The sequence below is a fragment of the Alligator mississippiensis genome, chromosome 2, assembly GCF_030867095.1.
Source record: "Alligator mississippiensis isolate rAllMis1 chromosome 2, rAllMis1, whole genome shotgun sequence".
Classification (NCBI taxonomy): Eukaryota; Metazoa; Chordata; order Crocodylia; family Alligatoridae; genus Alligator; species Alligator mississippiensis.
The window spans coordinates 227,336,613-227,350,395 of NC_081825.1; the positions used below are offsets into that span (position 1 = coordinate 227,336,613).

Sequence of the window (13,783 nt, forward strand, 5' to 3'; positions counted from 1 at the left end):
TGCTTGGGAGAATGTTGTGGGAAACTAGAAGTGCAGGGAGGCAGAGCCCAGAGCTGGGAGACCCCTGAGCCCCATGCCCTGCCCCAACCAGATGGCATCCCCTGGAGGCTGGATGGCTACAGCCCATCCCCAGAGCTGCACAAGCCAGGCCCAGCCCCACCTCAAGTGCCGCTGGGCACCGCCACCCCCCAGCCATGGCCCAAGTCTGCAGAGCACAAGGGCAGCCCCTACTCTCTTCCAGCTGCCACCTGGTATTTACTGTAAAACAAAAATAAATAAAAAGCAACTTTTATGATTATTAACTATATTAATATGCAGTGACCCTGCCATGTACACCCCCCCCCCCCCCCCGGGTTTTGTTTTTCTGGCATGCCAGCACTCCGGCACCTTACAAGGTAGCCATTGCGGGTTTTTTGGTACTCTGGCCAAAAACGCTTCTTACCTCTGAACTAGAAGATAAATCCTGGCTAGGTCCCAGCATACCAGAGAAACTAGCAGTAGAAAATCTGCCCTTTAACTTTTGGTGTCTTTAACACTTTTTCCCTTCAGCTTATTTTCAGACCTCTTCAAACTGCTTTGTCTATGTGTTTATGAGTATAAAAAGAGTATTACACAGCCCAGACCCAAGTCTCCATGCCAGCTGTCCTCAAAAAAGTCTTAAGAATCCCAAGCCTCTGAGAGCACAGCCAACCCAACAGTAATTGCCTCCTTTATAGAGTCTAAACCTCTATTAGTGTCAGAGAGAATGCAGAACAGAAGATAGCTAAAGGACTGTTACACCCCAGGAGAACATACAGTGAAGAAGAACTTTGTTGCAGAAGACCAGTGGGAATTAACCAAGCACTAGGCTAACTTAACAAGTGCATGCACCATAGGCAATCATAGAAAGAAGAGTCAAGAATACATCATTGTGGAATAGAAGCAGGTGGTTTATAGTAACTGGAGAACTTCGGCCTGTTATACAGATTATGGGTCTTGATCTTTCCACTTCCATTACCCTGACTGCTGTTGGTTCTTCTCAAGTCCCTGTAACACTGCCTTCAGGGAACAGAGCTGCATTTGAGCAGAGGAAAGATTTTAGCCCTATACATCAGCCAAGTATGACTTCACACTATTGAATGCTGTACTAGGCACCCTAAGAAGGAAAGTCATCTCTTCTGGCCTTAAGCTTTTAAAATAAAAATCTCCACTTTCTACCACTCCCAAGGGCTTACTGATCATATGCCTCATCAGCCACCAAAAGCCTTCCTGAATGAAATCAAGTGGAAAGGGCGGGATCATCTCCACCTATAAAAAGACTGCAGTCAGCATGTTCAAAGAGGTCCCACCGTGGAGGGAAGAGACAACATCAAAAGCTACCCCTGAATCCTGGATGTCAACTGGAAGCCACAGAGAGAGGTTTTGCACAAACCTGCCCAGGAAAGCATCACTGACTATGTAGGACCGAACTGTTTGCCATTACTGGCTCCTGACCTACAAAATTATCTCCACGAAGTTCACAATTTTAGGATGTTATTTGTTCTATCAGGTCAGTATGCTTCCAATGGTCCTTCTTCAACATAGGCAGAGAGCATGCACCACACAAAATGATGAAACTTTTTCTGCACTGTTCTCAAGTTAAGTGCCATGCTGCTGACCTCCTACAAGGTAACAGGCACCAAGAAAAGACTAGAACAAGACTTTGTTCAAAACTTGGTTCCAGGCTCAAAGCACAACACTCCATCCCAGAAGGTAATTCTCTAAGAACAACAGGTTACAAGGAGAGCAGCGTCATGTAGGGCTAGAAAAAAGTATTTAATCTCCACAATCAGATGCCACCTTGATACCAGAAGGACCGGTTACTTCTACTGAGGATGTAGCAACAGATGCTGCTAGCTCTTCAAAGTGCTTCCCCCAGCCACCAAATATCCACTCCGTTTTGCTTAGAACTGAACACGAGTCTGACCTCTTTCATCAAGGCCTTATTTCAAAAGGACAACAAAAGACAACCATACACAGTCGAGAGAGAGCTTGGTACTACCAGGGATGTCTTCAAGAAATCTTCAATATCAAATGACAGAAGAACGAACGCCAACATTCTGGCTTCAGCAAACACCATTGACACTAAAGCCATTTTTATAAAGTACCACCTCTGCTGGACAGAACATGTCAAAAGAAAGCCTGATAAAACAGGTCCTATGTTCTCAGCTCACTGATGGTCACCAATCCAGAAGTGGGCAGAAGAAGAGATTCAAAGACACTCTGAAGGCTAACCTGAAGAAATGCAATATTAACATCAATACCTGGGAGATTCAAGTATGAATCATTCCCAATCATGTCATGAGGTACCACAAGGTACCAATCATTTCAAGCAAACTCATCTCATTACGGAGGTAGATAGATGAGAGACTGAGGAAAAAAAGCTATGACCCAACAATCAGGATCTGCTCCTTCCTCCTGTATTATTTCCATGTCTGCAGTTGAACATGCAGATCTTGAATCAGCCTCCTCAGTTATCTATGGACTGAGAAGCCTTGCATAACATTTAAAAAATTGGAGATTGTGATAAAACATTGGCAAGCTCTTACAACCACAGATAAAGGTACAAAAGGAACAGCAGGTGCCCTTCACAACATTCATAAACCTATGCAAAGTGGTGGTAGTGGGGAGCAAAAATAGTGTAACACAACTCTGTCCATTCCTACTAGGTCCAGTAGGCAAGAGCCTAGGATCCATGGCTCTGAAGAGATCTCCAATTATCAGCAGCATCTTTCCCAAACTGAAGCCCAACTGAAAGGATCAGGAATGTCACATACAAGAGGTGCTGTTTGAAGGGCCTCCACAACCTTACCTGACCTTATCTAAGGAAGAAGTGAGGCAGCTGTTGGCCAATCATTTACTTCAGATACTAAATCAACATGTAGTTCAGTAATGCTGGGAAACTGCTGTCTTGAGGAATGTGTTGAGTAGGAACGCAGCGTAACTTAGTGTATAGAGCACTGAACCTCATGGAACCTGGGTTAGACCCCATGTTGAACTGCACTAAACTCCTGGGTTCCCTGAAGCTACTCACTTCCCTTTCTGTGCCTGTGTCCTCATCATGGGAAGGACGATACTAGCCTCCTTTGTAAAGTCACCAGAGAGCTAAAAAGAAAAAAAAATACATTTAAGCACACTCCGTAAGAGCTAGACATTACTATCTTGATCAGAAGGGAAACAATTTTCCCACAACCTTTCATTAATTAAATAGGGTATTAATTCAGTTCACAAAGTGGCAAACCTTCTGGTCTTTTCCACACCCCAACATGCCAGACAGGAAGAGAATATTTCCCCTTCCTGCACGCATAGTGCTGAAGAGTCCAAGCAAATCAAAAAGACTGTTTATATTAAAGTAATGTGACAACTGCTTGCAGAATGAAATCTCTAGTCAAAACTATGCAAAGTCAGTCCAGAATGATAATGCAGCCCTTTAACCAGAACAATTCCACTGATCTAAACTTTGCTGCTGTCATGGAAGAAGTAAAGGGCCTCTCAACATCTTTCACTATTGTGCAAAGATCACACAAACTCTTGAGGCTGATCAGCTGTGTAATTTGCATTCAGCTTAATAACTCTAACCCTCTGTCTTTCTACTTTCTCTGCTGCATGTCCCCTATAACCATGTCATGATGCTCTTGCAGTCTGTTCTCCTTGCTTTCACTGAGGAGAGCTCTTCAAGGGCTCTAATGTGACACTTAGACATTACTTTAGAGACCTCTGTTTCCATTACAAATTCACTACAGTATATCTTAAGCAGGGATCTCAGTGTGCTAAGGAGCTAAGCCCAACATCTCCCACAAATGGATATAACTCATAAAGAGATGTAATGGCCTGCTACGCATTATGCATCAGCAGAGCAGCAGAGCCAGGACTAGATTATCAGAATTTCACTCCTCTATAGCCCAGCCTACACAGCTTCTAGGTACTTAATTAAACCATTTGAGATGAACAATAACATAAGAAACTTTAAGCACTGAACACATGTAAGTTTCCACTATAGTGCATTGAGAGCCACACTTAAATTTTTGCCTATTTGTCATTTTAAACATTCCTGCAATGTCCCCTTGTTGACCTACATCTTGTAGTACAGGATGTGTCAACAAATCCTACTGTCTAACCTTCATTGTCTAGCTCATGCAACATTTGTATTATGGATTTCACTGGAAGAAGCAATAATTTGGACCAATTTTGGCCACTGACTCAGGGCTCTGAGAATATGTCAGCTGTCACACAATATTACAATGCAGCATCACCAAGATGAAGGAGTTGGGAAAGAGGGTGAAGGATGCATAATTGCCACAGAGTAAAAGGGATTTAAAAAACAAAACGAAAAACCAACAATTATGAGACCAAGCTTCCATAGGGCAGAAAAAGGACTTACTCTCACTGAAACCATTGAAAGGTCAGCTTGTGTGGAACAAAATAACTGTGTCCAAAGTTATGATTGAGAAGGCGTTTTCATCCGAAGGCCCTGCTTTTATACTTTTAGACATTTAAAATATTCATGAAGTATTATCCTGTTGGCTGAAGTTTTACCAGATTCAGCCCAGAGAGATTTGGCATGTTGGGTAATTTTAATTCTGCCAGTATTAAGTTATCCAAAAAAACAAAAAAGGATTCATTTTTGCTTCTTTAAAGGTTAGGTTTAAAAGATCTGGAAACTTGCCAAAGAGCAAGTTCTCAGTAAAATACAAAGCCTTTGGCCTTTCTGAAGATAGCTGATTTAGTCAAAGAAGTTATAAGACCTGCATGCTGCAAGTTTTTAATATATCGAGTGCACTGCTCCAAAGGAATATGTACCCTCAACCCTGCATACTTCATTCTCTGAAAGCTTGTTCCATGGAAAATGACTATTGCTTCATTTTTACAAAAGGCAGATTCACAGCCAAAACATGCTTGAATTTAAATAGGACTGGGAACATAAACACACCAGTCAGTACATTCACAAGTTAGTGTTGGCTTCAGCCAGCATTAACCACCATGCTGCACAGAGATTAACAGCCCATTCATCAATACAAAATACTCTGAGAGCTCAACAAGAGGTTAGTCTCCAAAATAATTTTCTCTCTTGCTTCTTCACTTGAGTTTATATCCCGTCAGAAGAATATAGTGGCCTTTTGCTTGATATACAAAAAATTAGTGACCAATACAAGGATTGAAAGAAGTATTAAATACTGAATACATGTTATCTTAAGACAGAAGACTATAAATATTTTCCAGGAAAGGAGCAAGAGTTAGATACCAGCAGAAAGATTATGAGTAAATAGAAGAAAAAAAAATACCAAGGAAAGTTGGAGGGTACCAACTGAAGGGCTGAAGAACAGATTAGAAACACTTGTAGGGAAAATGAAATGGAGAAATCCTTCAAAATATACCTGATCAGATCAGCTGACCAAATGGTCTTTTCCAACTCTATCTACCATTAACAACACTAAGCATTTGCATAGCAATTTCCATCTCGAAACAAACGTCACAGCCCCTTGACAGCCTCAACTGACCAGTGGGGTAATGGACAGGGACAAAGGAACAGTCCCAAAGCCATAAAGCAAGTCACTGCTGCACTGAGATCAAACACTACAGCTCATGCTCCCTCAAAAAAGCAAGGAAGAAGGGGGAAATAAATGTAAACGGATCCTAGAAGAGCTTGCTCTAGGAGATAGAGAGGTCAAGAACTTCATAATACAAGACCCTGACACCACAAACACTTAGAAATATACCAAATGCCATAATATGGCATAGTGCCATAGTCCAGTTCCATTTAGTTCATTATATCTCAATTCCAACAGTAGCCAATAAACAGATGTCACCTTCCAATTTCAGTGGGACTACTCACCATAATGAGGTCAGCATATAAGGGTTCACAGGATTCAGGCCTCAATCAACCATGTTTTCTGGCTTCAAATTGAGCCCAAGACATGTGCTCCAAAAACAGCACAAGAAAAACAAACTGCAAGCAAGCACCTCACTTATACCTGAAGAGATGGGAGAAAGGCTTGATCTTGGGACAGGGAAATATATCAAATTCTACTTGGAAACCAAAAGCAGAGAGTTATTGCTTTGTTTAAATTACTATTGTTGATTGGAATAGCACATTTCCCTTTCAATCCGTCTTTATGCTTAAATTCAGACAATAAGCCTCACCTTACCCTGGAATTTCCGACACTGGGTCTCAATCCAGAAAAAAAAAAGCATTGGAAAAATTTTTAATCAGAGAAGCAGTTTCTGCAACATGAGCCTTACAGGAATTATGAAAGACAAAGGGTAAGTAGTATATGGTGGCATATAACAACTGTGCCCCACTAGACATGTAGCACTAGGTTTCTCCCTGGTTGCAGAGACGATGCAGCCTCACAGAAGTGATAACATCCAACAGTACAGCTGAGAGCTTAAAATCTCATCTGAAGATTCCTCATGGGTTAAGACAACACAACGGTTATGACAGGCATATGGATTATGATGATTCTCCTCTCCTCACTCAGCTCCAGTATGCCATACCTCTTGAAAACTACAAGGAATAATACATAAAAATTAGAAACTCCATGTCACAACCCAAGGGTGTGATTTTTGTTTTGTGTGCGCTTTGGCACCACTGAATTATTTTCCCGTTTGAAGCTTTCTTTGCAGTGTGCATTTCTTCTTTGCAGCATAGAAATGCACGTTGCAAGGAGTTCCCGCCATTTGTATTCTAATTCGAGCCCAATTATTGGCTTGCGTTAAATTATTCACGCGTGGCAGCTAGCAATTGGCTTGCTAGCCGTATAAAAGGCTTGAGTGGTTTCTGCCGAAGTTGGAGGACTCCACGAACACCAGGAGGAGGAGATTTCACATCTTGTGAAGATCTCTAAGCACTGCGGAGCCTATTGGACCCAGCATATTTCAAGCAGGCAACAGGGGTCTGATCAGCCTCTAGCCTCTCCCCGTCGCCAAGAGCAATCCTCGACGTATTCCCTCTTCCCTGCGCGCAAAAAAGATCCACGGAGCCTCGACAACTCTGTGGGAGTGATCCGAGTACTGTCGGAGTCCTCAAACGAGGATTTAAGCGGAGCTTTGCCTGGGAAACTGTCCAGCCTACACCGCGGCCATCTTCGGTGTAAGTAAACAATCTTGAATCAACCATTACACATCCATGCCTAATTCTAGCGTGTCGCCTGCTTTCTCTGACCCAGCGTGCCCGGGCTGCTGGCCACAGCCCACACGGCGCGAAAAAGGGCCCAGATTGCTCCCAGCCCACACGCTCCAAAGCTTTATTAGGCCACATTATACCCACATTCTTGAGTACCAAGACATGATTGCTCTCGTCTTCTCCCTGTGCCTTCATCTATGAAATCTACTCCTGTTTTAAAAACAAGCCAAGTGATGGATCTTCATTAAGACAGTATTTCCGTTTAATAATCTAAGCATTAGAAAAGGCTGCCCTAACATGCAGCCTTCCCTTTCATTCAGTTTAATTCTCGTAGTCCCTTTCAAGGGTCCCTAAACCATTTCTCTCCAGTCTCTTCTTATTTGGGCTCTTATTTTAATCTAATCTAATCCAATCTAGTTTCACTGGCAAGCTAATACACAACTAAGAATCCCAAGTATGAATCCCATATCTATTACCCAGCAAAACTTTCACCAGACCTACAATAAAATAGCCTCAATGAAAAAGTAGTAGCAGAACATATTTGTTAAAGTGCCCCAAATCCAGTAAATTCTCTAACTATAACATTAGCAGTATGAGGTTCCAGAGGGGTTGAAAGATGGGAAAGGTTTAAAGAATCCTACAAAGGAAAAGAAGCAACAAGATAAAATATTCAAATCCATAAATACATAGGTGACTGAAAAATTCTGACAGATCCAGTTCAATAATCCACAATTCTGCTATACAGAAGGCAAGCACCAACTTGACAACACAATTTTGCTTGACTTATTAGCTAAAAGCCAACTGGCAGTTATTTCTAGATACACAGCAAACAACAGGCACCTATACTCTCATGATACCACAGGGTCAGATGCTATATGCTATATGGCATATAGCACCTCATGAAGTAGTTTGTTGCCTATGAAAGTTCATGCCTTTCTAAACCATTTAGTTGCTAAGGTGCCACCATTCCCTGCCACCTGCTAATGGCACTGATAGTGGATAACAGAACTACTATAAGCAAGAGGGTTTATCACTGACAGATCTTAAAAAAAGGTTTATTACTATTTCTGACATGCTAGTGGATGAACAGTCAATGCTACATTTGAAATTTAACACAGTCTTTCAAGCCTTGCCCTTCTCTTATTCAAAACTGATTCAAATGTGCTTAGATGTGACCTTATTACATAAAGAAACACCTAGGGTGGGAAACTAAATTTAAAAACAGCAATGTAGTGAACTAACAGTACCTAGTGATACCACAGGATCCCTGTCAAGTTTTAACAGCTTCAGCAACAACTTGGAAGAAGGATAGGAAGAACAGTGAAATCTGCAGAAGATGCCAAACTGGGAGGAGCTACAAGTAGCAATGAATGCAGCAATACATATCAGATTCTTATATAAAAATTTGAGTGCCCTTCTTCATGGAGGGGGGACAGAGAACTACATCTACAAGGGCAGGACCTGCTCTAACTGGAATCCCTCCTGAAGAGCAACTACTGCAGGGGTGGGCAAAATGCGGCCCGCGGGATGGATGCGGCCAGCCAGACCATTCTGTCCAGCTCATGGGACCCCTAAAACATTTAGAAAATTAATATTTATCTGCCCCTGGCTGCCGGTCATGTGGCCCTCAATGGCTTGCCAAAACTCAGTAAGTGGCCCTCTGCCCAAAATAATTGCCCGCCCCTGATCTACTGTCATGACACCTGTAAGGCTCCTGATTACAGCTAAGGCACAAACATTCAAAGACACTTTCTTTCTTATCACAAAGAAGCAGTATAAAGAAAAAAAAAATATTGCTGTTGTCACTAACTATTTCACTTCTGTCATGATACCTCTTCTTTGCTAGTCTTTTAGCTATTTTTTAAGACAAGGCCTGCAGCTCTCATGTTTAGGAAGTGACTAACACACCGCAGCCACAATCAAGACAAATTTTTAAAAAAATTCAAAAAGCACAAGCATCTAGATCATTGGTTTTCAACCTTTTTTGTACAAGGACCCATTTGTAAACATCAATGGCCAGTGCCAACCCAGTACCCCAGTCTTGACCCTGTGCACCCCACCCCCAGGCCCTCAGTGCATGGGGCAGGAGGTGGGTGCGTGGGGCATTGTGGGGGTTCCAAGCAGCCCCTGGCAAGCTGAATCTCTGCCAGCCTGCAAGGGAAAAGCCATGGTTTTCTACTTTTTTCTCCTTTAAAGAAGAATCCATTTTTAAAGCTTGTTCATCCGTTTTCCAAGTTTGGTCCCAACCCTTTCATATATTCTTGCGACCCACTTCTGGGTTGCAACCCACAGGTTGAGAAACACTGATCTAGAAGACTGATTTAGAAAAAAGGAATTGAAAAAAAAAGTGTTTTAAAATTTTTTTTTAAACTGTATGCAACCAAAATGTTAAGGTGACCAAGTATTACAGTATCAATCACAGCATCATTTGTAAAAAAGCAATGTTCTGCAATACACATTTTCAATACTCTGCAATCAACTGAATGTGGAACAAAGGATGAAAGGAAGATAGAGACAGTGACACTTAGGTCAAGATGTAAGTTGCCTTTTGCCATATTGTGGGCATCTTAAAAGCACTACAGAGGGAGAAAAAAAAAGGGATGGATAGAACAAAATGTAAAAAACATTCATTTGAAGTCTAGGATATTTTCAGGTCCTACACTGGCTCTCAAGCCCACCTGCCAGTTCTACAACGTTTGTGCAGGACTGTGTTTCTCTGATTTCTGTCTCCCCTCTTCCAGTCACTGGGACATACAGCTGGAGGGAAAACTGACCATTTGGGAAACCTTAGCCTGCTACAAAACCTAGGAAGTAAGTTAGAGAAAAAAATAATAATATAGAGGCCTCGAGTGATTCCCCCGGCCATGATTTCATAAGATTCTTGGGCACAAATCATCCCAACAACAGGTGACAGGCCTCCCGGCAGAAGCATGAAGTCTCTTCCTCAGAGAGCAGGATCCTTTCAAACCTACACCCCAGAATTAAACGGTTTACTCCCACTTCCTTCTTCCCCCTTGCGTCATCTCTCCGGGCTCTTCTGGAGAGGCGCGCTCCTGCTCCCCTCCCCTCCCCGGCCGGGCCAGGGTCCGGGCCTGCTCCGCTCCGGCGCTCCTAGGCGAGCCCCAGTCCCGGGGGAGCTCCAGCAGAAGGCCCCAGGCCCACGGGTCTCGGGGAGGAGCCGAGCCCCGCTGGCCCCTCTCCCGGTGGCTGCGGGGGCAGCAGGGCACGGAGCTGGCCCCCAGCGCCTACCTGGTGCGGGCCGGGCCTGGTCTGGGGAAGCAGCGCGGCCACCTCCGCTGCTGCCACTGCCGCCGCCGCCCCGAAAGCGCTCGCAGGCCGCACAGCCGCTCGCCGAGCCCGCGAGCCAGGCCCGAGCAGCCGAGCCACGGGCGGCGGGACGGAGCGGCGCCGAGGCCCGAGCGCTCGAATGCAGAGCCGTGCCAGGCGCAACCAGCCGAGCGGCGAGGGCTCCACCCCGCTGGTACAGACCGGAACAGCCCGGGCGTGCGCAGGGGACGGGCTAGAGCAATCGAGCTCGGAGAATAGGATGGGGAGAGCCAGGAGCCTGGCGGGGGCGGGGCTAGCCTGGGTCGTGGCTCGGGCATCTTCCGCGGGCCGCTGCGGGGCGGCGGGAGAGGGGCCCCGTGTGGCCGGGTGGACAGGCATTACCATCAGTAAAAGCGTTCAGCGTGTCCGATCTTTTTGGAGGCAGCTGATTGATGCAGTATATGCAAAACCCAAATAAGTCTCAGGGAGTCTGAACTCACTTTGGGGTTTGCTGTCAGCATCTTCTCATGACTGCTCACCTCAACAGGTTCAGCTGTGACGATGATGATCCAGTTCTCACTGACTGGCGATTACAGTGAGCAATAGAAAGTAAAGAAAAAAAAGGCTTATTTGCATATTTTTCAGTATACGCTGGTTTTTCAGCAAATAATGAGAATTTTGGGCTTGCAATACCACAATTTTATATTTAAGACCTGGCAATGCTGGAGGTGTCAGACACGCTTTGAGGCATGAGCCGCCCTTTTCCAGGCCCCTGGTGCCTGTCACTCCCGGGCACCTTGTCTCAGGTTTCCCCCAGCAATGCCTTTGGCTGCACAAAGGAGGCCACCAGACTGGTCCAGCTTCTGAGGAGCTGCTGCCTCATCCTTAGAGGAGCCTCCTCCCTCTGCCCTGATGCCCCTGAGCTGCTCCTGTGCAGCACTAGGTGCCAGGCTACTGCCCACCACCGCCTCCTCGGGAGCCTGCTGCTGCTGGGTGTTAGCTACATGGCTCCCCCACATGGCCCCACCAAGTGCTGGGACCACCCGGTCAACCTCCTCCTGGCCCTCGCTAAGCCACCCGTCCCTCTGACCCACCCGCTGACACCTGGACACTGTGGAGCTGTCTCCCTGCCCCATCTCCAGGCAGAGTTTCACTGGGCACTGTCCACCGGCTCCATGGTCACATCTGAGGGCCAGTGGGTGCTAGCCCATGTGCTCTGCTTGGTGTCACTCACCTTGAAGCACTTGTTATTAACCTCTGACCCACACCTTTCTCTGTTACTGCTCTAGTGGTCCCAAGGAATTAGTTGTTATGTTTCCCATGGGCCTCCCTTTTCAAGGGAGACATCATTTTACTTTGTAGCCTACGCCCACTATCCCTACAACATAACAAATTGGCCTGTCCCTCATCTGGTCATGTCTTCAGACACAATTTCACTGGGCAGTGTCTACCAGCTTCTTGGACTTGTTCAAGGGCCAGTGGGCACTGGCCAGCATAAGTGCTTCCCCTCTGATCCTCTCCCTGTTATTGCTTTAGCTTTTTCAAGAACCCTGTTGGTGCTCTTAAAAGGCCCCTCTAGAACCAGAGGGGGCTAATTGCTTCTGTGTGGGCTCATGCCCATGATTCTTTGTGAACCAAATATGCCTGCCCAGCACTGGCTAAAGATGTGAAGTGCTAAGCCTTCTGCTTTGCTACTAAATGCTGCTTGTTGTTTTTACTACTTTCCTTCCACCCACCATCCTCACACCAAGAGGTCAATCCTGCAATGCGCTTGACTTCATACAAGTGAATAATCCCACTTATGTCAGTAACCAACTCGCATAAAGTTAATACCTCTCCACAGTAATTCAGGTCCCTCAAAGTTCTCAATGAGCATTCCTCTCCCCATACACCTGACCCACCCAACCTCCTCATAACTTCCAGTTGCTTTCAACTGCCTGGAGCAAGCTATCCAGTCATCCTCCTTATAAAAAGGCATGACTGTTTGTACCTCCTGGGAATTTTCCCTCTAATGTCCTTCCAGAACATTATTCTGATCTTGGGACTTCTCTCTTTGGCTCATTATTACTAAAGATGTTGCTACATGAACAAGATGTTGGTTTCTTAAGAGTTCAGTCACCTTCTGCGGACTTCGCCTCCACCGCCAACTACAGAATCTCTATAGCGGTTGGCATAACAACTACCTGGAATGTCACAAGACCATTGTGACCTCAGAAGCTACTGATCATTTAACCAACCAAGCATCCAATTTATCAGATATGAAAATGAACCACCCCTATTCTTCTGTTCTTTAAATCATCCTGTTCTAATTTCAATTGGTTAATCATGCATTAAGGATATTAAAAGAGTTCCAGCACATTACACAATGGTAAGAATGTTTTGGAACATGCAGGTAAAGTGTGCAATCTGAACATTGAGAAGTATAGAAAATAAATGAGTCTGCTAGCACAACTGTTTGGTAATCAAAATTTTCCTGGAAGCACTTGAAGGCCTTTAAAGATTTGGATCCTGACAGAAAAAAACAGCAGGAAGATTCAGTCAAGACAGTTCTTCTCATGATGAGGTACAAATGAAGCGTGATGGAGCATTCCCACTACTTCCTCATCCTCCAAGAGTCTGGCTTCATCAGAGACCTACTTGTAACAATACCCATGCAGCATCCTCTTTGAAAAGGAGCCTTGGAAGTTCTTATTTTGAATTAGCTTTTAGCATTTAGGGTAGCATTTAGGTCTCGCTTTAAATCCCAGTACTAAAGTCCTTTTGTAATATTTAGCTGCAATTAGGATAGAGTAAGGTTAAACAACAGGTCAAATCATAAATTCAATGTTTCTAATCTAAGGGAATCCATAAATAAAAGCCTCACTAAAAAAAGCAAACTAATTTTTCAACGCTTTAAAAAATTAAGGTAAAAATCCAGCAGCCAACAGAGAACTATCCTGTTTTTTGTACTGGGTGCAGCATATATGATTACCTTCCCCAGGTAGCAAGCAGCTCCTTACTCTGAGAGAACAAGTATGTTTTCTTGAGGCTAGGGTAGCAGAATTGGAGCAGCTAAGGCAGATCAGTTCATAGATGAGGCTTTCAATGACATTGTAGAGTAGACCCACCTCCGTAGCAAAGCCCATGTTGCTGAGGAGGATGAGCGCCTCAGGCAGGAATGGATGAGAGCATCAAGCTGAGAAGGAGGGAAACTATCCTTTAGATGGGGCCCACCTTCCAGCTGATGTCAGAGTGTCCTCTTGTACTGAGGATACTCTTCCATGGGAGGGGACCACAAAGGACAGTAGGTGGTTGTAGTGCAAGGGCGGGGGGGTTGATCATTATTAGTGCATAAATAGCTGGGATTGTGACATCTAGGGGGGACCACATGGTGAC

At 44.6% G+C, this 13,783-nt stretch overlaps 1 protein-coding gene across 7 annotated transcripts in view; it reads right to left on the minus strand.

Annotated features, from left to right (window-relative positions):
* The window catches only part of AMBRA1 (autophagy and beclin 1 regulator 1), a 176,443-nt gene extending 165,863 nt beyond the window's left edge, over positions 1–10,580 (minus strand). For 4 of the 7 annotated variants that reach the window (XM_014602384.3, XM_019476985.2, XM_014602382.3 and 1 more), the window contains exon 1: positions 10,391–10,579. The gene's annotated coding sequence lies outside the window, so the exon portion shown is untranslated. Of the gene's footprint in view, positions 1–10,390 lie in introns of all 7 variants that reach the window. The other 3 variants (XM_059722817.1, XM_014602385.3, XM_014602387.3) reach the window with 3 other exon arrangements.
* Between the last annotated feature and the right edge of the window lie 3,203 nt (positions 10,581–13,783).